At 42.5% G+C, this 25298-nt stretch overlaps 1 pseudogene; it reads left to right on the top strand.

Moving 5' to 3' along the window:
- Positions 1-227: 227 nt before the first annotated feature.
- On the top strand, positions 228-12465 carry LOC103716770 (annotated as a pseudogene).
- Positions 12466-25298: the final 12833 nt, after the last annotated feature.

The raw sequence follows: 25298 nt of genomic DNA, 5'->3' as shown, positions 1-25298 counted from the left end.
AAATTTAATTTTATGTTGATTTTTTCTTCTTTTTTTTTTTGCCCCCACGATTACCATTCAGCACTGTTGATTTTTTTGCGAGTTGGTATAACCAAACTCTGTTCACTCTGTTCTGTTGAACCTTCCCCGATCAAAGGATTTTGGACCGTCTGATCAGTGTGTTCTTATGAAAAATTAAAAAGCAAATAAACAAATTAAGAAAAGGAAAGCAATCCGCTTTTACTTTCCCCTAGCTGTCCTTTTTTACGTTGCACCCTTCGCTCTCCCCTCCTCCTCCTCTTCAACGCATCGAAGCTTCGGCGGGAAGGCTTCCGGTCGCCTTCTTTTTCTCGTCTTTCGGTACGCCGTGGCCTTTTTTTTTCCTCCCCCTTTGCGTCATCTCTTATCTCCAAAATTTGGGCCGACAATGGAAGAAAAGAAACCCTAACCATCGCCATGGATTTGTAATCATTCCCCTCCACTCGATCGTTGGTTTCCATGGAAATGGGAAAGGAGTGGGGGAACGAGAGGTGATTAGGCTTTCGTTCTGGGCATGACGTTGGCTTATCTGGTGCTCGGGTTGCCCCCATCGGGCCCTGGCCTCGGAAATGGCGGTCTGAATGAGAGGCGCAGGGCTTTGGCTTCGCGCGGCGTGGCCTCGCTTGCTTGTAAGGGGAACGGCGGAGTTCACAACGAGGTTGCTCTGGAGGCTAGATCCCGTACCTTCCGGAGGGAGGACTCCGGGAAGGCGAGGGTGAAGGTGATGGAGGGGCCGGCCGTGGCGAATGGCCAGGTTCGATCGGGAGTTGAGATTCCCGTCACTTGTTATCAGGTGAGGACGGTAGTATATTTACTTGGAATATTATCCCATTGCATGTAATGATTTCTTTCCTTTTTTTGGGGGGGGGGATGTGAAGAATTATGGTATTGTGTAATTGAATTCGAAATGAGTTTTTGAATGCCTTTTGATTTGCTTGATCCGAATATGTGCGTCCAAAAGCAGCTCAGGTCCCGTAATCACCATTTCACTTTATGATTTACTAGTTGGTTGAAATCTTCTGCTATGGTTGATTCCCCATGAAGCTCCTTATGGGTGCTTCATTGCCAAGAGGAGGCATTATTAGTTACCATTTAAGACCATACAAACTTTCTGATGTATTTCCTTGCACTCTTAATTTGATTTGTGATGTCTTAGAGTAAGAAATCCCATTAGAGTTGCATCTCCTCAGAGACTCTATTAAATGAGTGGACCCTGGAATTCTGATACTGCAGTTCGTGAGATTATTCTGATTCCTTCTCGTCTGCTTTCTTAGTCTCATTTCTGCAAATAGAACCATGCAATAAAATTGCAATTAACAAAGAAAATGTACAAGACTACGAATAATAAGGGAGGTGATAAGTTTGGAATTTGGGGAACAATTATGTTATTAGTTCTTAAACGGGAGAGCTGTTTGAGAAGTGAGCTGAAGTTATGTGTTTTAGACAAATAAAGGTGAGGTATGTGTTAAAGAGATAAGTGTTGCCTTCGTGATGTTAGATGTTGTGAGATTGGTTACAGGAGAGACTTACAGGTGGTTGGTACATAGGTTCTAGATTGGTTACTTATGATCAGTGGAAGAAAATGCTGTAACCAACTCACTTGGTTCAGGCCATCCCATCTAAATTTTCAGGAAAAAAAGTAAAATAATTTCTATTTCTATATATGATTAGCTTACAACTAACAAATCTATCTACTATATGCAATGGAAACTCCTGGAGTTGGCCATGGAAAGGTGGACTCCAATAGTAAAGCCTCTAGAATCCTAGATGAAAATTACCTAAGGAAAAGAAAGTCTTGCAGGCCCACGTCATTTTGAGAAATCCCGCAATAACTATCCTCCCCATGTTCCTGTTGCTTTTTCCCAGCAAGCTCCCACAGCATCCCTTTTTTAACAAAAAACATGTGCAAAACACATGCTGAATACTAGTAACTAGATAACATCGGTTATAAATCCTAGAAAATACTGCTTGTGGATGCAACACTGCTAATTCATCTGTCAAGCAATCAAAAAAGCTTACCTAGTGCATAATTTGTGAATATGAGTATGCTATCAAAGGAAGGAGATTACTCTTAATAAACTCAGCCCTAGAACCCTAATATTCTTTTTTAACATGAGCAACTAAACCCATGTACTTATTTAGTACACTATTTTTACTGGTCCTTTTGCTAAATTTATTTGTGGCCATCCCAAGAAGATGGTGCACAGTGACCTGTGGTATGATCTATACTGAATCATAATATCTTTAACACATTATCTTCATTATCATGATGGCAGCCTTCCAAATGATTTTGCAGGTTCTTGGCGTACCTGAGCAAGCTGAAAAGGATGAGATTGTGAGAGCAGCAATGGAGCTGAAGAATTCAGAGATCGAAGATGGATACACAGCAGATGTCATTATTTCCCGGCAGGTATTTGACTATGTATTAATATTTCTATGTTATACGTTCTCCTTTATAGGAAAATTCGAAAACATCAGACCTGATGTTTTTCATTGCTGATTCGCAGGATCTCTTGATGGATGTGAGGGATAAACTTCTTTTTGAGCCAGACTATGCTGGCAATATAAAGGAAAAGGTTCCACCAAAATCTATTCTTCATATTCCTTGGAATTGGCTGCCCGGTGCCCTTTGCCTTCTACAGGAGGTATTCTTGCCAAAATTTGTTGTATGCAGATTGTTTTATTTAAATCATCGTGCAATATGGTTAAAGAAGAAGGCAAACATCTGTAGATCTGAATAGTTATGAACTTTTATTTTCCCTAAGATACTGATTTAATGATCTTAATGCTCCTTTTTCATGCTAACGTGCTGATGCATTCATCGAGAAAAGGGGTATAATTTTTCTCACAATCATTTAATAAGTTGATCAGCTAAACAATACTATGTTGAACTAGTGTTAAAAATAGTAGCTGAGGTAAGATCCACCATATTGGCAATGTTTCAAAACATAGCTGCCAATGTTTTGAAATGCATTGCATATTGCCGCATATATGCCTGCATATATTTATGTTGTTCTTTGACGACACCACATTGTCTATATCATGGTCTGTCGTACCATCCTGTACCGCTCGATATGGGGCGTACTGTACCATTCCGGAAGAAAACCAATACAAAGCTTACCTTTAAGTCGGTACAAGCCCCATATCTTTCCGTATCGATTGCTCCAAGGTGCGTACCGGTTTGTACCAAGGTAAAAATTGAGAAGATGGTCAGAGAGTTATTTCGGTACAAAAATGTACCGTACTGATAAGGTACCAATATGGTACCCGATATCGAGATTGCGGAGCTTGGTCTATATGCAGTATTATATGTTGTCATACCACATATGGACCAAAAGGTTGGCCAACTTAGGATTGAACGGCCGTATATGTAGCATGCTTAGTATCATATGACTGCATATGTGAGCCAATTAAACATTCCGGGACTATATATACAACCTACTCTTTTGTGGACCTATGTAGGTGAAGCAGGTTGAAGCTCCTGATTAGGTTTGATATGGATTTTAGGTGGGCCTGATATGAGTATTAGTAGTGATAAAATGTTGATTCTGCTATTGTTATTGCTATTGGATGTTAGATATTAAGTAAGGAGCACCAATTGTTTGTTATTTTTGTTATTAATATTGCTATTATCCATTTAAAAATTATTATTGTTGTTGTTATAATACTTAATATTATATTTATTTTAAAATTGTTAATAAAGAGCAACCATATATGCACTCGCATATGCAGCTCGAATACCATAGTTGCTTCTTAGAACACTGATGGCTGCCTAGGTGGGCTGCATAGATGGAGCTGCCTGGGTTGCCCCCTTAACATTGTGCATCATGTTTGAGTATGAAGATTTAGATTGATTTATAAATTAGTATTACTGTTGCAAGTTAGTAGTTCCCAATGATGTACTGTATTTTATATGATAAGTTATGTTTCATTTATTGTGTCGTATCTGTCTTTTTAGGTTTAAACACCTACCAATGCAACTGCTTGATGCGGAGGCACTAGGCGGCCCCTTGGTTCCCATTTGCTTGCGATGGTTTTGTAACATTGTTTATTGCCTTGGTTTGTTCAAACTTTGATTTCTAGAATTTTGTATAAGAAAAATATATAATTGAAAAGCCATCTTACAGCTGTAATAGAGAAGCTTATGGCATATCCTCAATAATTCCTCTCCATTCAGTCAGAAAGTCGAATTATTAATTAGTACCAACTTTCTGGTTTAAGCTTTAGCAAAATTTAGGTTGAGCTTCTAGCTTGGTTGGTCAAATTTGCTACAACTTTGCCCATGTTGTAAACTCCAACTTAGCAGTGAGGAAGGAAATCTGTCATCTGAATTGAGAGAGCTGTCACAATTATAAGGTTAATATTCTTAAGACATCTAATTTGTGATCCACTTATTTGAATTTACCAGCCCTCCTAATTTAGAGATCTTGGTTTTCTAATCCATTTTTATTGTATTCCATGGGAATGCATAGAGTTTTCGCATGCTTTTGGCCAGCTGAAACAGATCAAGCAGTAACAAATACTTCCTCATAGTTATCCTGGCTTGGGACCTCCAATTCTTAAAAAAGACAGTTCAAGATGTACTAACATGGTTATCAACACAATTACACCTATATGTAGCGATGTTTGTGCCTTGTTATATGATTCAAAGCTCGAATATATATGTTCTGAACCTCTAAGAAGGTTTTCACACTTGAAGCTCGGGACCTCCAATTCTTAAAAAAGGCAGTTCAAGATGTACTAACATGGTTATCGACACAATTACACCTATGTGTAGCGATGTTGGTGCCCTGTATATGATTCAAAGCTTGAATATATATGTTCTGAATCTCTAAGAAGGTTTGCACACTTGAAGCATTTCTTCATCGTAATGACAATTCATTTAATTATATGCCAATTTTGCTTGGAATATTAGAATATAGAAAGGTCCTATGTGGATGTTGCTATATGCATTGATTCTTATTCAAGAAAGGCACCCTGTGAGGCAGGATATGTATACTGATCGATATGCATGGAATATATCTATCATCCTGTGTCAAAATTCAGTTGCCAAATTCTGATACTAATTTGCTACACTAAGGTATTTATGTGTTATAGTTTAAACAAATTAGAGGTGACAGAGGACTAATTATTTAATACAGGTGGGACAGGAAAAACTGGTATTGGATATTGGCCGAGCAGCTCTGCAACTTCCAGATGCTAAACCATATGTTCATGATTTGCTTGTCTCCATGGCACTAGCTGAAGTATTGATAAGTTTTTTTTTTAATTTATTTTAAGCATTGCTTTTTAATTGTATTAATATTTATCATCTCTCTTTCAATTTTTTTTCCCAATGTTGGTATATTTTTTTGATGAAGTGCTCAATTGCAAAGACTGGTTTTGAGAAAAACAATGTATCTGAAGGATTTGAAGCTCTTGCTCGTGCTCAATACCTATTGAGGAGCAAAATTTCTCTAGGAAAAATGCCACTGCTATCACAGGCAAACACCTTACATGTCCATTTCCATTCATCACATGTTCCTTTATGAAATAACTGGATTTGTTGGGTATGCTTCTAGATAGAAGAATCCTTAGAGGAGCTTGCACCTGCTTGCACATCGGAGATATTAGGCATGCCTTGCACTCCGGATAATGCTGAACGTAGGAGAGGAGCAATTGCAGCCTTGCGTGAATTGCTTAGACAGGGTCTTGATGTGGAATCTTCATGTAGAGTTCAAGACTGGTCTTGTTTCTTGAGCCAGGCAATGAATAAGCTAATGGCTACTGAAATAGTAGATCTTCTTTCTTGGGACATCTTGGCTCTTACTCGCAAGAACAAGAAATCTCTAGAATCACAGAATCAGAGAGCTGTAATTGATTTTAATTGTTTTTATATGGCGACGATAGCTCATATTGCTCTCGGATTTTCAACAAGACAAATTGATATGGTATCCTTTTCTTAGCTAAGACAATAATTTTATAGGTCTCAATGCAATGGTCTAACTCTTGGTAATCTGTGATGTAGATCACTAAAGCAAAAATCATCTGTGAGTGCTTGATTGCATCAGACGGTGTGGATTTAAAATTTGAGGAAGCCTTCTGCTCATTTCTTCTTGGGCAGGTAAATTTTTTTGAGGGGCATTTGTATTATATTGCATTTAGATATGTACAAAACTAACTATTGGTGCTCAGGGTGATGCGACAGCAGCTGTTGGAAAACTTCGCCAGCTTGAAGTTAATGGAAATTCTACTTTACAGACTTTTGATCCATCTACAATAAGACAAGACAAAATCAAGGGCACTGTTAACCAGTCGTTGGTATGTCATGTTGCACATTATTTCTTTTTGGTAGGAACAGGTTAGGAAGCCTTTGGATTAGTCTTGCAGCTGGTTTATTCTGACAATTTGTTATGTTTTCTTTCTATATTTTCCATCAAAGTGTTAGCCATTGAAGATCTGAGTGCTGATTGGCGTTCTTGACGGTTCAGCATGTTTCTGCCCCCCCCCCCTCCTTTTCCCTTCTTTTTGTCCTCTTTTTGTCTAAAAATACAAACAAATGTTGAAGGTGTCGATTTATTAGACTCAAGTGTCAATCGATCCGAGGAGATTGTGGACTCTTTTCTCTCAAGTGATATTGAAATTTATGCATTAAACAGCTATTTTCTTTTTGATTACAAGGGAAAGTGTAGAGGTATTAGAATGACTATGCTCATGTCTTCATAGAATGAATTTTGAAAGTGAAAATAGTTGATCCCGGGCACCGAAAAATAGAAGAGATAATGGGAGTAACTAATAAAGAAATACAGATATATATAGTCTTTCAGCTTGTTTTCTCATGTCAATAAAAATATAGTATAAGTTCACTTAAAAACCTTGCATTCACTACATTACATTCATTGAGACAGCTTTCCATGCTGGTGATCTTAGTCCCTTTTTCCCTTTAAGTGGAATATCAATTTATTTAGGCGGTGCTGCTTCTGGTACATGGCCTCTATAAAGCCGTATACTGTATCATTTATGTCTATTCCACTTAGATTGCTAAAATTCATCTACGTCCTTTTGTTTTAGAAACTGATTTCCTGATTCTGGTGATATATTTATAGAACACTTGGGTCTTTGTCTTCTCAGTCAATTTGAGATCCTATTTCACAGCGAGAGAGAGAGAGAGAGAGAGAGAGAGAGAGAGAGAGAGAGAGAGAGAGAGTTGCGAAGGAAGAATATTGTAAGTAAGGCTAATCCTTGTCAATTCTGTCTTCTCCAGTCTGTCTATGTGTTTCATGTCAGCGTAAGATACCTTCAGAGATGATTGAGGAGATTGTACTGGAATTTGACTTCAAAAAAACCCTGCCATCAAAGAATTGTTGAGTTCCTATCAATAGAGAATAGAAAAGAAAGCTGCTAAGTAGGCTTGGTAAATTGCCCGAACTAAGTGGGGCATGTTGTTGACATGAAATGGTCATTAGCATAATGTTATTGTTGTAGTATGTGCAGTAAGGGAGGGGGTGGGCATCCTTCAAGACAAATTGTAGTTTTCACCCTCTCAATTTTGGAATAAAAGATATCCAACATCCAGTCATAAAAAAGTAAGAATACACAAGCTAAGAAGAGCACTCTGTGCCTGAGCTTTGATTCACATATAAGTACCCATAGTTGCAAATACCGCACTTTTGTTCGAAAAATCTAATGCTTCAAAAAGTTTTTCATATGTTTCTGTCAGATGTCTGATCTAATGCTTCAAAAAATTTCTGGTTACAACTCTCGCAACATATTTCATATTGTTGACTTTCAGTTGGCATGTGCCAATTTCTTGAGTTCTATTAGAACCGTCAACAACTGTAAGGGCTTTCACTAATGGCTCGAATAGTGAAATGACACTCTTATCCCTCAGCTTGAGATGCTAATTCAATGCTTTCAGCTACAATCCCGCTTTCCATGCCCGATACTTTGAATGCTCAAATATGTATACCTACTGATTATTCATATACCAACTGATTATTTTGAATGCTTTCAGTAGTGGCTCAAGTGATGAAATGACTCTCATCCCTTGGCTTGGGATGCTCATTCAACACTTCAGCTACAATCCTCTGAGTTCCCAATATTTTGAATGCTTACAAACGCATATGTGCCGTTTAGTTTTGAAGATCTGGTAGAATGTGTATGCAAATATGCTGTGAGAACACTAATACACAATTTTACATTTTTAGAAGACAATAACTTCTTTGAGCACGAAACTATATTTCGCTCCTAAGATTAATAGCATAGAGGGCACATTAAGTTGTTCATTTTGTATTGAAAGATCCACGAGTCATATAATATGATTTAAGCAACAATAAATTGAATGTCACATGCATTTCATTAAGGTAATATTTTATGACTGAACCCACCATACATATATGCATGCACACATATGTACATACATACATACTTACTTACAATAAATTGAATGTTTACTGGACAGTCGGACAGACAAATTTGCACATATGCAATTATAAAATGATATACATGGTATAATAACTTCTTAGGTGCTCAGTCACATGTCATAAATGCATTCTCCTTTGTTGCCCCTGCTATTTCTCCCTCACCTGCCTCCATTCACCTTTTCTGAGATGTGAGAAACTTGTAAGCGATGTGGTTAGGAAATACAGATTGTCTATTGTCTTTGTGTTCAAGAAATTATCCCTCTAGACGCCCTTTATCTTACATGAAATATGTTTTTTTTAGTGAGTAATTACATACCAAAACAAAATTATCATATTTTAATTGATGAACCATGACTGACTTTACAATTCTGTTTTGCAAAGTTGTTCTTGGGTAGTTATTCTCTTTTCTTGGTGCTGCTTACTTCATTGTTGTTTTCTTACTGGTTGTAAATTGTCATAATATGTTTTATGTAAGTCTGCTTGTTGTTAAGTTTCCTTTTTAATAAAGGATAAACAAATAATCTGATGTCAATTCTAAACTTTAGTGGTTGCAGCAATACCTTCAAAAATTAAAAAAACAAAAGAAAAACTCTCTCATTTCATCACAAATTGTGATTTTCATCATTGCAATTCAGCAATTGCTACACAGTTTCATTTTGACTATGAACTCATCACACTGGGAAGTTATAGAAAACCTAAGTTTACCTTCATTGCTGTCCAAGACAAAAGGTGCAATTTGAGCAGGTGGATAACCTAGATTCTTGTTGTGAACATAAGCTATTACTGATCAGAGAACTTCCCTTAAGATTGAAATTGTCTTATGCCAGACGACCTGCTGAAATTTACCAGGAAACGTGGCTGAAGGATGCTGTTCTTTGTCTGTTTCCTGATACACGAGATTGCTCTCCATTATTGGTTAGTACTGTACTGGATGGATAATGTAACAAAGTATGGCTCTTTGGATTGGGAATGTTCTAAATCTTATTTATTGATCTTAGGCCAATTTTTTTGGGGGCCCAAAGCAGATTCTAAGAGTTGGCAAGCAAAAAATTGGAAACATGAAAAGGGTCCCTTCTACTAGTTGTCGACCACCATCCTTTGTTCTTTTTCCTGACCGTGGAGCATCTGCAGAGCAAAAGGCACATATTAATTCAACTAGACATCTGGGTGAAGCTGTCAAGCAACTTGCACCGGCGGACCTTCAGAGCCAAACAGCTTTAGTTAAGGCTCCTGGTAGCACTAGTGGCCCATGTTTTCAGCTGAAGAGAAACCTTGGAATAAATCATACAGAAAGTTCGAAAGACTGGTATTTGGCAGGAGACATAGCAGGGAAAGTTGCATGTACTACTCTTGCGTGTTGTTTTCTACTCGGTGCCTTTAAGCTCTTAAATATGCAATTTATTCACGCTAGGTTTTCACACAAATGGCACTCTGCTCACCCAATGAGCAAAGAAACCCTTGCCTGGACCACGAGTCAACATTCAGGCTTAGAAAGTGCTTCTGGCTTTATTGATGGAAATATTTGGGGCCCAGCTTAGGAACCTGTTGATGCCAATTCAGGAGACACCTTAAGCATCAAAACAGATGCAGGAACTTCGCAAAATTCATGGCCCACTGATGATCTCTCACCTCTACCTGCTCTTGCTGGTAATATGCTACAAACGGAACAGATGGACTGCAGAAGAAGCCGAAGCCCTGGTGAAGCAATGGCAAGACATCAAAGCAGTCGCATTGGGTCCAAGCTATCAAATACAAGCACTCTCAGAGATTCTTGCTGAGTCTATGCTTTCAAAGGTGAATGCATGTTTATATTTGTTTTTTGTCTGGTTTATTGTAACTTCTTGTTCTTTTGCATCCTTCATTGTTCCTCTTTGATGGACAGTGGCAAGATTTAGCCCATTCAGCAAAAGCTAGGTCCTGTTTTTGGAGATTTGTTTTACTAACATCTGTCTATCCTAAGGGCTGAGATAATATCAGATGGAGTTGGTAGTGAGATTGCTGAAATTGAGGCTGTGCTAGAAGAAGCTGCTGAGCTTGTTGATGAGTCTCAGCTGAAAAAACCAAGTTATTACAGGTAATTCCTTTCAATATATTTGTGTCAGTCTCATGCTTGGTATAAAAGTAACTTGGGTTTTCAATTTTATTTGGTGATTGTATTCTTGCAGTACATACAAAGTAAAGTATATTTTGAAAGAGGCAAGATGATGATGGTTCATGGAGATTCTGTCGAGGTGGTATCCAAAATCAAGTATGATTTCCTCATCAAAAATTAGTAGGTTACATGTTTCCATCCGCCAAAAATCTCCTTTCAATCGGATTCAGGATAATAATGAAGAATGTGTCCTGTTGTCTCAGCTGTCTGAAAAGGACTAAAGAATTGAACTTGTGGCGTAGTGTTTTCCTGGTGATTTCAGGCCTACCATTGGTCTTTGCTGATCAACTAGCTGTGCTATTGAATGGTTAAGAAGCTGCTGGTATGGTTCCTAAAAATGATGAAATGTAGCATCTGCAAGATTTAATGGTTTGGTCTTTGCTGATCAACTAGCTGTGTTATTGAATGGTTAAGAAGCTGCTGGTATGGTTCCTAAAAATGATGAAATGTAGCATCTGCAAGATTTAATGGTTTTGAAGCTGTCGGTATGGCTCAGATCAGCGAATCTAAAGTAACCATGATGTTCCTGAATTCTTTCTGTTCTGTGGATAGCAGTGTCTAAAACACATGACCAGGGTGTGTTATTTCTTTCGCTCAGTTGTTGTATTGATTGATGGACTGACCATTCTCTTGATCTGACCCCATTCTTTGTTCCTTTTGAGCTATCTCAGTGGTTTACCCAAGTTTGCTTCATAAAATCCTATTCACCTGCCGCATATTAATTTTCTACCGTCTTCCAGCTCCAAAGTTTCCTGATACCTTGGGAGAAATGTGAGGCAAATGAAAAAATATACAGAATCCTTGTGTAGGATTCATATGGTGTATCTGTTGATAGCTGCATGTTGTAACCTGTAGTTATTAGAAACAGTTCTTGATGCATCTTATTCTGGAGAATATATGTACATTCTTGTTTGAGTTAAAGTAAGTCTCATATCCTTTTCAGATTCTTCAACAGAATCCGGTGTTTTCTTCATTGCTCCACTTCCAAAAACAAAAGCAACAAGAAATGGTAGATTTGCATATAACCGTCTTCTCCATTTTCAAATGAAGAAAAGGAGAATGATGATGTAAAGAAAAGCAGCATATAAAGGAGAGATTTATTTTTTTTTTTGCCTTCAATTTTTGGTTACAATGAGAACTGCATATCAGGAAGATGATTGTTTTGGTGATTACTATCAGATTTTGATCATATCAGTTTTGAATGCTTTTATACCGTGAGGGTATATAGATATTTTGGCATTCATTGTATGGAACCTTGGATTGTTAGCGGGTGCAAGTCTGGCTTTCTTTGTGGTGATTCGCTGTGGCCGTGCATGGTGCTTCCCTCACCTTATGAATGTTTTGGCATGTTTATGCTCGGCCCCTTCTAGGGTGTGGCCTTTCAACATAAATCGAGAAAGGGAAAATTTTCTTAATAAAATATACAGTTTTGATGCCAAACCTTTTGTTTTCTCAAAACATCATCAGATTGACATCAAGATAAAAGTTCACATAGCATTTGACAGTTCTTTTGTTTGCATCGGTCCAGGCAATGGTCTCTCATTGTTTTGACATGCCAAGAAGCACATAATTTCAAAGGAGAACAGAAGCGCTTCGCTTATTGCTTGGAGGAAGAAACAATCACCAACTTCAGAACAACGTAATTGTAACCCCCCAGGATTCAATAAAACTCCGACCGCATACACTTTAAAGAAAGGCAGACACTGGCATGGCACAATCCGATAAGCCTCAATTGAAAGTTCGAAACCTTCCTTGAGGACAGTCTTTTTCCAAGTCTTATCTTCCTAAACAATTCCATCGACACCTTGCTCTCACTCACTCTCGTACTGAAAGAAAGGCAGGTATGCTGCAAAGATGGTTAACGAATTGCAATAAGAAATACAAAAAGAAAAAGGATTCTTGTTCCCTCAAGATCCCATAGCTGACATCATAAAATCAGCAACTGTACATAGAAAGAAGATCTAAATTTCAGACCAAAGTAGTTCCCATCTCTCCACTGTCTTCCTCCACCAATCACACGAAGGGATGCTCTCAGAAGAGGATGACTGGTTCGACGGAATCCATCTCCTCCTCAGGAATCGTGTCCAAGATCTTCGACGCCCGGGGCCTTCACAACGGCTATCAGCTGCGGCGGAGCAACCTCGGTGGCAAATCGGAAGCCTGGAGCTACAGCCATTTTTCGAATCAAAGGTGGTAGAAATGAATCACAGAAGAGGAGGCGAAGCTCGTAGCAATTCGAGAGAGCCGAGTGGAGAAGACGCACAAGAGCAAGGACTGGAGCTCAGCTTGGAGTGGATAACTCTGGCCACCAAGAGAGTCCTTTTATAAGCCACCGCTGAAAGGGTCCCTGTGACTCCCATACATGTACAGGATTTTGCATGAACATTGATCTGGATCGTTCAATCATCAGATCCAATGGGATGACATATGATCGTCCATGGACAGTGCTTATACATATCTTGCAGGTGTGGAGGATGGACACGGAACCGTGCAGGCCACGTTGACCGCATGGGTCTTTAACGCGTTCTGGTGGGAGATGGGGAAGGCGCTCCGCGAAATGGATCGCCTTTATGAGGCGGCGTCTGATATTTTAGTTGCTCGTGGGAGCTTCGTCGTGGTATCTTGGCTTGCTGCTTTATTGGTAGGTTAGGTGTCCTTTTCATTTGTCTTACTTTAGAGTTTGGACACTGTTTTGGTTGGCTAGAAATCACATGACTTGGTACAATGATTCCCACGGTTACATCAAATAATTAAATTAGGTTTCCTTCTTTTTGAGTAAAAGATTAGATTTCTTTCGGAGGGTGGGAAATTAATTATCCCAAAATACGGATAATATGTGCGGTCCGGTGTTGGACCGAAACCTAAGAAAAAGTTTCTGTTGACCGGTGGTTTAAACTTCCGGTCCTTTACGATTTTAGAATTATATTTTAGAGACGAAAATACTCTTTACTCCTCCCAAATACATTTGAAGCATATCTTAAATGAATGATAAATTATACTCTTTCAACAGTCATGCAGAACTGCTGTAGAATACGGCAATGGGCTCGGTAGCACATTGAGACTGCATCATGAATTCTTCCCCCCCTCATTATTTGTCGTGGTGATTAGTTTGCAAGGAAGAAGAACAGGAGAGACAGAGTAACTCCGTAAGACAAGGAAGATAGAGTTTTGATTTAGTAGTCTAAAGCTACAAGCTCAAATGCACATCAAAGGAACATTCTTCCTGTAAACTTGCACTCTCTGTAAATACCAATTTTTTAATAAGGTTTTGGGTGGCTTTTGCCTCCCTTAATATAAAAAAAAAAAAGAAAAAAGAAAACAAATGAACAGAAGATATAGAATGGTTACAAAGAAAATTAAATTGTTTCCTTGCTTAGCTTGTATATGTTTGAGCACTTTCATCATTTTTTTTCTTTTTTTCCCCGTTTTTTATGTGTAGCGTTGCAACTCTCAGCCTCTCACCACTGATCTCCCCGAGCCTAGATTTAATACTGGCAGTTAGAACTTTTATTTGGTTGTCTGAAAGAAATAATCACAAAAAATTCTCCTTCACCTCGGACCCTCCTATGATAACTAAAATGCCTTTAGTGTAGTCTACTTGCTTTCAGGCCTTTCAATTTTAAAAAGAGGGGGAAGAGTGATGCTAAGGTTCTTATTGTCCTGTTTTCTCAAAGCATCGGCAAGCCATTCTGGGTACAAATTCTCTAATAAGACCTTTGTATGCTTTGATCGAGGCAATGGTCACTTAATGGACAACGGACGAGTTAATTTCCCAATGTAGTGATCAGAGGTTTGTCATTCTTTAAATAGCAGAAGAATGACTTCAAGTTGCTGATGTCCATGATAATTAACTGCGCTTATTTTGCTTCTTCTCCATGAAGGCTTTGTAGATATTCTTCATGCTTGCATTAAGTTTCCGAATTCCTGGCAATCTTGACAAACCGCATGATCTTGGAACATCAACAAGATTTATCAAAATCCCATCATGATTGATGACATTCTTGTCATGATTCAACAGGATCTGGGCAACATTTGATAGATCTTGTTAGATTGGATTGGATATTGTTGATTCTCAAAAATAGCATGCCTGATAGATATGGTCCAAAAAAGGCTGTACCTCTAAGTTATTGTTTTTGCTTTATAAAACATCTGAGGCAACGTTAGAAGAATGAATGGTCACCAGATTTAGAACGGATGGTTGTACGTGTACCCGCCACAGAATTCAATAAATGATCATGGCAGATTGAATTAGATTGTGTTTCATTTGCCTCAAGAAGAATTAGCTTGTGTTTCACATGCACTATGACACACTGATTTTAATTGCCATGACACAACCCCAAGGACTTGATGAGGACACAAACTTTGATTACATGATAAATCCATTCTCAAAAACAATAATGTCATTCTTGTTCTCTCTACTACAAACCACCTTTCACTAGAAATTCAATGAAAACTTTTTTTTTCAAAGCAAAATTTGATGAGCAAATTGGACGACTCATGTGGAAAGAAGGAAAATGCTCATTCCCATCAAAAACTCGTAGCCAACATCATCGAAATCAGCATCTGTGCGTGGACAAGGAGAGCACAATATTTCGTCATTTCTTGAAGCAAAGGCGAGTACAAATGCACCAAAAAAAAAAAAAGCTCGTTGAAATTCTAGAGAGAGAGAGAGAGAGAGAAAGGAGAGTAAGAGAAATTGTATCCTATACGGTGTCGTCATCATGCATGCCGCTAATCAGAACTATTCGTTTCTGTAGCGATACATCGAGATTAACCGTCGATGAATGGAGCTCACAAAAACAAGTAACTGTGATTGGCAGCATGCATAGCTACATGATGTACACGATAATTTCTTCGAGAGTAGGATATAGAGCTAAAATTATTGGATGAATCAGCTTCATCATGGAGTTGCTATTACACATTAAAATTAAAAAAAAATTAAAAAAAGAGTGATGATATCCTAGATATGATCCATCTGATATTTTTTTTTTTTGGTCAAAACGGCAAATTATATAGCTCTAAAGTGAGTACATCCTGCCAGATCACGATAAAGTAAAGAGTACAATCTGAAGAAATCTCTCCTACAGATGTCCAAAGGAACTCCCCAGAGTGTCGTGCGACGAAGGAGGCGACCCAGTCTGCTGCCCTGTTCGCCTCCCGATATACGTGGGCTACCTGGAAGCCACCGAACTCCTGAGCCAGTCTCCGAATCTCTCTAATGAGGGGATGACCATCCCCATATCTATCCACACCTCGGATCCAATCAACCACCACAGAGGAATCCCCCTCCAGTAGCACCCACTCGGCACCAAGGACTCTCTTCGCAAAAGACAAACCCTCCCATGCAGCTCGAAGCTCAGCCCCAACAACTGAAGACCCATCGTGCGCTGACCCCCTGCTGCCATCCCATCCTACCCCAGGATCCCTGATCACAAATCCAACCCCTCCAAAACACCATCCATCATCATGCTCCCATCGAAATTCACTTTGAGATGACCAAGGGGTGGGGCACCCAAGAGACGAGGGCGAACCTGGGCGCTGTAAAAGCGGGTGAAGTGCCCCAGATGTCCCTAGCCATCTCACTAGTGAATACCGCTGAGGCTGCAATGACCTCCCCAACTGTAATAGAGCTCTATCAACCACCATCCTCGATGAAATCCTCCGACCCTCAAAAATGCCAGCATTCCTGTCCAACCAGATATGGTAAGCCAGATATGCTCTAAGAATACCCTCCTCCCACAAGCTGGGGCTCCGCATAGATCCTCTCAATAAAGAAATCAAGGCCTGAGCCGACTCCACCGACTGGGGCAGGGGAACCGGCGATCTACTCCAATCTCTCTGCCCTCGGGCACTGCACAAGAACATGATCAATAGTCTCCTCCACCTCCGTACACACCATGCACCACTGCGAGATCCGTACTCCTCCCGAACAAGTACGCTTCTGGAAGGTAGGCAACCCCACGCCACCTTCCAGATGAACAAAGCCACACGCGGGTGAACCCGCAACCTCCAAATCCAACCTCCCTCTATCTGCCGACCGGACTCCCTCCTGAATAGGGGAAGAAGATCTCTAGCTCGGACCCGCGTCCGTCCCGACGGCCTCCACACTAGCCTATCTGACTCCTCCCGCAAAAGAGCCGGTAAAGCCAGAATCGCCTCTGCCAGCTGCTCTCCAAAAGTCTCCCGAACCAGCCCTCCCTCCACTGACCCCCAGCCTGGTCATAAAGTCACAACTCTGCATCCACCAATCTCGCCGAGTCCACCAGAGTCGGCAGAAGACTAATCGGCTGCTCAGTCACCCATCTGTCCGCCAGAACATCTATCGACCGACCATCCCCAATAGACCATGTAATCTCCGGAAGCACCTGCACAGCTCTGGCACACATCTCCCTCCAGACCGGCGAATGGTGTCGTCCTGCCCGAATCCCCGGAACTAGGGCCCCATATTTGGCCCTCATCAATGAAGACCACAAACTGTCAGGCTCTAGCATGAATCTAGCTACATGAAGTGCCGCTAACGCCTCCCGTCTCACCACCATGGACTGCAATCCCAATCCTCCAGCCCTGGTCGGCTGGCACACCACCTCCCATGCAACCAGTGTATACCGCCTCTGCCACCACTCCCCCCCCAGATGAAGTCCCTAAAGAGCTGCTCAATAGTCCTCAGGACCTCCATAGGGATAAGAGAGTTAGAGAGGAAGTAAGTCGGAATCGCCGAGAGAACTGACCGAACCAAGGTGATCCTCCCCATCATCGACAGTGTGAGTCTCTGCCAGCCCTCCAGTCTCTGTCTGATACTAAGCTCCAAAAAGGTAAGGTCCCTACTGCGAAGCCGCTGCCCTGAGATCGGATCCCCAAGTATGTCAATATGCCCACCTGCTCCCCCACCCCCAAAATCTCCAGAATGGAATGCTTCGCTGCCACTCTCGTCTTCGGACTGAAACATATTGCTGATTTGGACAAATTAACACACTGCCCTGACACTGCGCAGTAGACACGCAGAATCCTACAGATGACCTGCGCGGCCTGCGGAGTCGACCGAGCCAACAATAAACAATCATCAGCATAAAGAATATGAGAGATCGACACTGCCCCCTCTGCCGGCCTATAGGCCTCTAACTCCTGTGTGGATGTAGCATGTCTAAGAAGCCTGGAGAGCGCATCTGCGCACACCGTGAAGAGCAAAGGAGAAAGAGGGCAACCCTGGCGCAACCCTCGCTAGACTCAAAGAAGCGGGATGGAGTGCCGTTCACCAGGATGGCGAAGGAGGGACACCGCACACAACCATCACCCAACTAATCCAAATCTCGGGAAACCCAAACCCCTGCAAAGACTGCTGCAAAAAATCCCATCTCACCCTGTCATAAGCCCGCTCCATGTCAAGCTTAATCCCCATCAGGCTCCTCCTCATCGGGGCCCTACGAAGATCAAACATAAACTCCTGGCAATAAGCACATTATCTGTAATACTCCGCCCACCCAAAAAGGCTCCCTGCTCCAGACTGATCACCTCGGAAGAATGTCCCTCAATCTGACTGCAAGTATCTTCGTCGTAGCCTTGTACAAAGTCGAGCACAAACTGATCGGCCGAAAATGCCCCGGCTCAGTAGCATCCTGTCGTTTAGGTATCAGTGTGATAAATGTCCTCTGCCAATCCCTCGACATCATAGCTGTACTAAAAACTGCTGAATAGCCTCTGTCACCTTCCTGTCCCACAATCGACCAATACCTCCTGAAAAACACTGGAGGAAAACCATCCGGCCCTGGAGCCTTTCCCCTTGAAGAGACCAAACTGACTCCCTGATCTCCCTCTCTGATACCGGCCTGATCAATGCAGCAGTCTCCTCATCCGACACCTGGATCTGAGGCCTCGGGATATCCACTAGACTCCCAACCTGTGTCTGCTCTGTCCATCTAACTCTGAAGAAACTCTCCAAAATCCTCTGTATCGTGTCCGGGTCCTCCATCATCTGCCCATCCTCACCCTTGATAGCCTTGATCCTATTCTGATGCCTCCTAATCACTGTAGACTGATGAAAGAATCTGGTGTTCCGATCCCCTTCCTGAATCCACTGAACCCTTGACTTCTGTCTCCAAAAAATCTCCTGCTGTCTAAGAAGCGAATCATGTAGAGCCAAGTGTGACCTGAGCTCCCCCAACTCCCCCTCCGATAAGCCTCCACTCTGCACCTCCTGAGACTGTAATCTGGATATGACCTCCTCCAAATCCTCTATCCTCCTAAAAATATTCCCCACCTCCTCACGGTTCCACCTCCTCAACCGTCTAGAGGTCAACTCCAACCTCCGGGAACACGGTACATGGCATCTCCCCGGACGGGCAAACTCCACGCCTCCCTAACCATCTCCCACGACCGAGGGTAGCAGAGCCAGCTTCTCAAATCTAAACGGGGGGCGAACCGGAGTAAATGTATCCATACTCACTAGTAATGGCAATGGTCCGATGCAATCCTCGGCAAATGTCTGACGTGATAATCTGGAAAGCACTGAACCCATCCTGCCGTCGCACAAACTCTGTCCAGTCTCTCCCAAACTCGGGCCTGCCCCTGTTGATTATTACACCAGGTAAACCTCGGGCCAGAGTAGCCCAAGTCAACCAATCCATTCAAGTCAAGGAAATCCCGAAACTCTTTGACTTTCCTTTTAAAGGTGAAGGCCTTACCCCCCATCTTCTCCTGAGAGTTGGTAATGCAATTGAAGTCCCCTGCTACTAACATCGGTTGGCCCTGGCTGATCAATAGAGATGCCTCCTCCCACAAAATCCTCCTCTCCCTATAGTCTGTGCTAGCATATACCGCTGCAAAGACCCATGGCCTCCGGTTGCCATCCGAGATAACCAAGATTACCTCTTGAGTACACACATTGAAAATGTCAATTCTATAATCATTCTGAGCCCAAGTGACAATGATACCTCCTGAAAGACCTTGAGAATCCACTGCGTAGAAACCCCATGACCTCGGCACGGCCCTCCTTGCCTTCTCTAAACTTCTACCAGATAACCGAGTCTCCAATAAAACACAAATATCCGGGTTGTGCTGGAGCATCAACCTGCGAAAAGCCGGGGCAAAGGAAGGTTTCCCGCACCACGACAATTCCAAAGTAGAATCTTCATAAATCACTAGTGGATTGGCGCCCAGCTCCCCGGGCCACACCTACAAGAATCTTCCACAATCATCTCCTGTGCTCACCTCCTCAGTTGTAGACCCTCCCTTAACAGCATTCATAATCTGGGCCAATACCATGTTGTGAGCTTCACTATTTCTGTGCCAAATGGCACGCTGTGGCACCGGATTCCCCGCCACCTCAACCTCCTCTGATGCCCTCCCTCCTCCAAAGCAGTAATTGAATCCCCGGGACGCCTTGTAATCCCCTCCATAGCTGTAACAATCTGGCTCTGTGCCACATAGCCTGGCACACTGTTCATCGGTTGAAGGGGTTCCGACGGGATGAGCACACAGTGGCTGGCACCGACGCAGCCCCCCCGCCCACCATTCCCCTCCACCACCGATCCGCCGCTCGATTCCGACGCCGCCGCAGCCCCCAACTCCGACAAGGAGGCCGCCGCCGATGCCACCCGGAACAGCCGCGCCTTGCCCAAAGCCTTCACTCCCCCGGTGACCGGTAGATGACCGGCCTCTCGGCACACCAGCTCCGCCCGGGGAGGTCTACCGCGTGTCGCCGACAGTGGCGGGGGGAGCTCTTGCTCCTCCGGCGATTACCCCCCACCTGCCCCTCATCGGCCCGGTAGATCCTGAAAGAACCCCGCGGAGCGAGCCGGTCCCTGTGCCGGAAACTTAGTAGGGCTCCTCGACCGCTTCCGTGGGCTGAGGCCCGGTCCGCCCGCGCGCCCCGCAGAATGTTTTTGGGCCCCTCAACGACCCGGCCCGATAACGGTTTGAGCCCACCCACACCGGCCTGGAGCTTGATTTGGCGCCCAGCTCGGTGCACACACTGGTTGACTCAGCCCCCCCTCCGCTTGTGCCCGCTCCAGCCAACGCCACATCCTTCTCCGGCGTTTTCCTCCGTGCAACCTTTGAGGGTTTCTGCCAGCCCTCAAGGTCTATCGGAGAGACAATCGTATCGGCTTGTCACCCTTTGAAACCGGATCTGTGCGGAGGTGTCGGAACGGGTCCTGGCTCACCACCGACTCGTCCGCCACCTTCTTCCTCATGGCCGGCTTGGCTGGCCGCTGCTGCCAAATCCTATTCGTCACCAACCAGGGGCCGAAAACCGGTTGCTCCTCTGGCACAGCTCCTCCACATCCACTTGCTCCGGGACGCCCTCAGCTGGCATTTTCCCCTTCCGTCGCCTCTTTTCTTCCTCCTCCTCCATTGTCACTGGGGCGGACATTCTGCAATCCCCCCAACATGACCAACTCTCCCACAGATGGTGCACGGGGCTGGCAGGTTCTCATAAACGAACCCCTGCCAGAAACTCGCCCACTCCCAGACGATCGGCCCATAACGAAGGTTCCCGGTTTGAGAGGGGCTGAGCAGTCCACCTCCACCTTCACCCTGGCATATCCGAACCGTCGACCCTGTTCCGTGATGCCGTCCACTGCTAATGGGTTGCCCGCCGCCGCTGCAATCCGAAGAATGGTGGTTGGCTTCCAATAGTCCAGCAACCCCGGTAACCGGAGCCAGACTACCACTCTCCCACCCATCCGCACCCGGCACAAAGTTTGGACGCCACGCTCCACGGCGAGCAATTGACCAGCTACTGTCCAGGGACCATTCAGCAGAGCAGCTTCCCGATCCTGTTCCGTCGCAAACCTCGCCGCCACAAGCCTTCCAACAGGGGAAAACATTCCACATCATAATCCAGTTTCCCCACTCTCCGGAACTCCTTCGCCACCCACTCCGCCGGTACGCTCCTCCCCAAGCTTCGCACTAACACTGTCGAGCTCCGCCAAATTGCCCTGGTCCCCTCCAACTCCTCCTCCGGGATCTCCACAACCTCAGTGAAACGCCTCTGAAGCGATGCCAGCTCCCGTGCAGAGATCCGGTGGTTGGTCCAAGCCGGTGTCTCGACATCCCCTCGTCACATCTGCCCACGACGGGGTCTTCGCGGCACCGCCCGGAAAAGGGTTACCCGATCCCCCTCCGTCCCCTGCGATGACTTTCGCCGGTCTTCCTTCACCGGTAGAGGCCATCTCTCAACCTCCTCCCTTCACACTCACACCAACCGTTTGACTGTTTGCGTCTTAGATCCGCGCTGGGCCTGTTCTCTCCTCACAGGCTCAGACCCTCTTCGGATCCCTATCTACTCTCCGATAGTTCGACGGCGATGACCCCCAAGTTTCCGGTGAACGCCGGCGCATCAACCCACCATCTCCCTCAGGACCACCCTCAAAAACACCGCCTCCAGCCTCCGCGGCGGCCTTCTCTGATATTTTTTTCGCTCAGCTAGGTTGGTAATGTCCAGCTACAGGGAAGGGTTCATGCAAGTCTTACACATGGAAAAAAAAATTATATAAGCATAACAGTCGTTGGGTCGTCTTATTCGAAGGATCCCACGAAAATGTTTCGTGAGCTTCGTGGTTGTGGGGATGTACACGTAGTTCATTCGTGGTTTGCTTCCTTGGGGCTTCGGGTGTCGCTTTCATTTCCTCGTGCCTTCGCCGCTGCTGCCGTGATTTAGTGGCTGCAATCATGAATTGGGTAAAACGTCACCACTCCAAAGAAAAAAAAGCAAAAAACAAAAATGATGGAACGGCTTACGCGGATACTCTCTGCTTTATTATATTTCCTTGTCTCAAAAAAAAAATTGATGGAAAAATGGATTAGAGTCATATTTTTTTAAAAAAACCTAATTAATATAGCATAGCACCCTTCTAAACTTACCACAGATATGCATTAGAAATTTTTCTTGTTATTTGTAGCTCACATGACAATTTTGAATCTCATGTAAGCCAACCACATTATTGCTCTTATGTTTTAGCTGCAAAAAGATTGTGATCTAACTAAATGCATAGCATTAAGATTGTCCAACCTTCCTTTAGTTTAGTAATTAAGAAAATATATCGCCTTTTTGATGTGGCTCAAATTAGATGTGTAGGTAGGCTTTGCTACAATATTGGCATCAATTGATTTGATCGGCATCTCGAGACCGAATGCTTGTAAGCTCCTTCATTGAGAAAAAGCTAGGTTGCGATGAAAAGAATTTGCATTCACCTAGAGCAGGATAAAAGTTTTGAGCTTGGTTTAATTGTATCACAAACCTAGTATCATTCCAAGGGTCAACAGGAAGCTGCGTGCTGGAAGCACCTAAATTAGGAGCATAAAAGATTTATTGCAAATTAAAAGAATGAAAGATGTATCCTTTCACTTGCATAAATTCGCGTATGATGTTTTAGCCATTACAACCCTTCCATTCTCACCATTGGTTCTGCTTTTAAGCCTGAGATTTTCTACCACTTCTTAAGAACTTTTATTTGATTTCCTGTGTGATTTTGTAAAGTCAATAATCATAGAATTAGCTTTTTAATTGTAAAGATCTTATGAAAACCTAGAGGATTTCTTTTTTTTAAAAAAACTTCTTTTTAAAAGGTTCTATAGCTTGCTATGTTCTACTATAATTTTGTGCAATTGAACAAGCATTTTCGCAAAACGCATCTATTTTACACTCTGTAGATCTCCCTTGAGCCACTGAGTGATATAAAGAACTTTTATGTCCAGGTAATTTTGCAAAAGCATTAAGAATCATAATTTAAAGCACAAAGAGACACAATGGCTTGGACAATTGGCTCCATCCAAATTTTAATAACAAAATTAGCATGAAAATATTTTGCAAATATATAAGATACAAGTCACTCCTCTGTTCTTGTTTTAAATAAGACCTCAAAGCATAAACATCTTTGGTTCAAACTTCATAGTTGCTGAATATTACTGGATTATTGGAGGATACAACTGAACTTAGTGGAAATTTCACCCTCGGTCATCTCTACAAGACCATTCCATCAACAAATATCTTCTCTTGCTCCCAAAAAACACATCTCTTTACTATATGAAAACAATACTACTGCTTTATGATCAATGAGCTATTTGAGATGACAAATATACAGAAGGGAGGGGGTAAACGATGTCACAAACTTGGCAACTGTACATAGAGGAAAAGAGAAGTAATTTCCATCAAAACTCTCACTTCCTTGCCGTCATACTCCAAAGGAATAGGCTTATATCGGATCGACATCCTCTTCAGGAATCGTCTCCAAGATCTTTGATGGCTTGAACCGCACAAACGAGACCACCTGCGGCGGCGCAACCTCCATTGCAAACTGGAAGATGAGAGCTCTCGCCATGGGATGCTTGCAGGGACTCGAAGAGTAGCAAAACATATGAAAGAGGAGACACTGAAAGTTTCTCAAGGACTGGAGCTTAGATGATTGAATGCCCTTGTGGGACACTGGAAAGATCAAAGGAGTATTTAAAGGCAAGCATTGGAGGAAATTCGTGAAAGTCTTATACATGGAAGAGTGTTTTGTATGAGAAACGATCTGGATCGTTGGATTGTTGGATCCAATGAAGTAGCATACAAGGTGGTGGAGGAAGTTGATACAAAATTAGTGTTCTTGTAGAGGATGCAACTGGATAGTCTGCCCCGGACGAGAGCCACAATTTTTAGCGCGTGGGCGGCTTTCAGTGGACCGCTGGTTTTCATCCACGTGTCGGGCATCGGTTGGAGTTGGAAAAATATATGCCTCGTGGGAGCAGTCCTTGGGTTTAATCAGATTTTTTTTTTTCGTGTCGTAAAGTTGATACAAATCTTTAAGGTGTAGAGAACGTACAAGGCATAATTCCGGTCACGTTGACCACATGGGCGTTTAGCGCGTGAGGTTGGGAACTAGGAAGGTGCTCGGTAAATGGACCGTGTGTTTTAGGCCACGCGTTATTTTTTTATTGGATTATATATAGCACGTGAAGTGTGTCATTTTCAATAGTTTCGTCCTTATGCGGCACGCTAGATTTTTTTGATATTTTTTTTTTATGAAGTTACTTTTTTATTGTTTTACAGCTTCCTATTTTTTTAAGTAATATTTTACTGAAGTAGCAAAATAAGTATTTTTCTGATGTTCGCTTATTTTAGACTCTTTAGATTTTTCATAGATCCATTTTAATAAAATCTGGCAAACAATAAATTTATTTGAAATTTTCAAACAATAAATGAATGAGTAGATCCCCAGCATCAAGTGCGTTGATGGAGTGCGTAAGGCAATCTTAAAAAAAAGAATTCGATCCAAAAAAAAAAAAAATCAGATCATAAAGAGGGTCACAAAGTAGGTTGGTTGGGGAAATTGCCGCTAGGAAAAGTGTAAAAGTAAGACTAGCATTAACGCTTTTTCTTCTTTTTTTTTTTCTTTTTTTTCTTTTTCGAGTAAACAATTGGGCAAAAAATCCATTGTCAGCATAAAAACATCTTAAAAATTTTGGAAAAAAAGATATTGTCCAATCTAAAGCCCGTCACACTCTTGCTGTTGTCCCTAACGAGACCTCTAGGCGCATACATCTTGGGTTTCTTTTTTTTTTCCTCTTTTTTTAAAGACCCCAAATTAGTTAATAAAATAAAAATTATATATTATTAGTTTAAATTATTCCACTGTATATTGATAATATTATGTTGAGATATTTTGTATGCTCATAGAAAGAGTTTTTTATAAATATGCGGCGGTTGCCACGACTTCTGGCTCGTGATCTCGGATCGGAGGCGTGAA

The sequence above is a fragment of the Phoenix dactylifera genome, chromosome 17 (assembly GCF_009389715.1).
Source record: "Phoenix dactylifera cultivar Barhee BC4 chromosome 17, palm_55x_up_171113_PBpolish2nd_filt_p, whole genome shotgun sequence".
Taxonomy (NCBI): Eukaryota; Viridiplantae; Streptophyta; class Magnoliopsida; order Arecales; family Arecaceae; genus Phoenix; species Phoenix dactylifera.
Note: the sequence above shows the minus strand (reverse complement) of the source record. Positions and strands in the feature narration are given on the sequence as shown.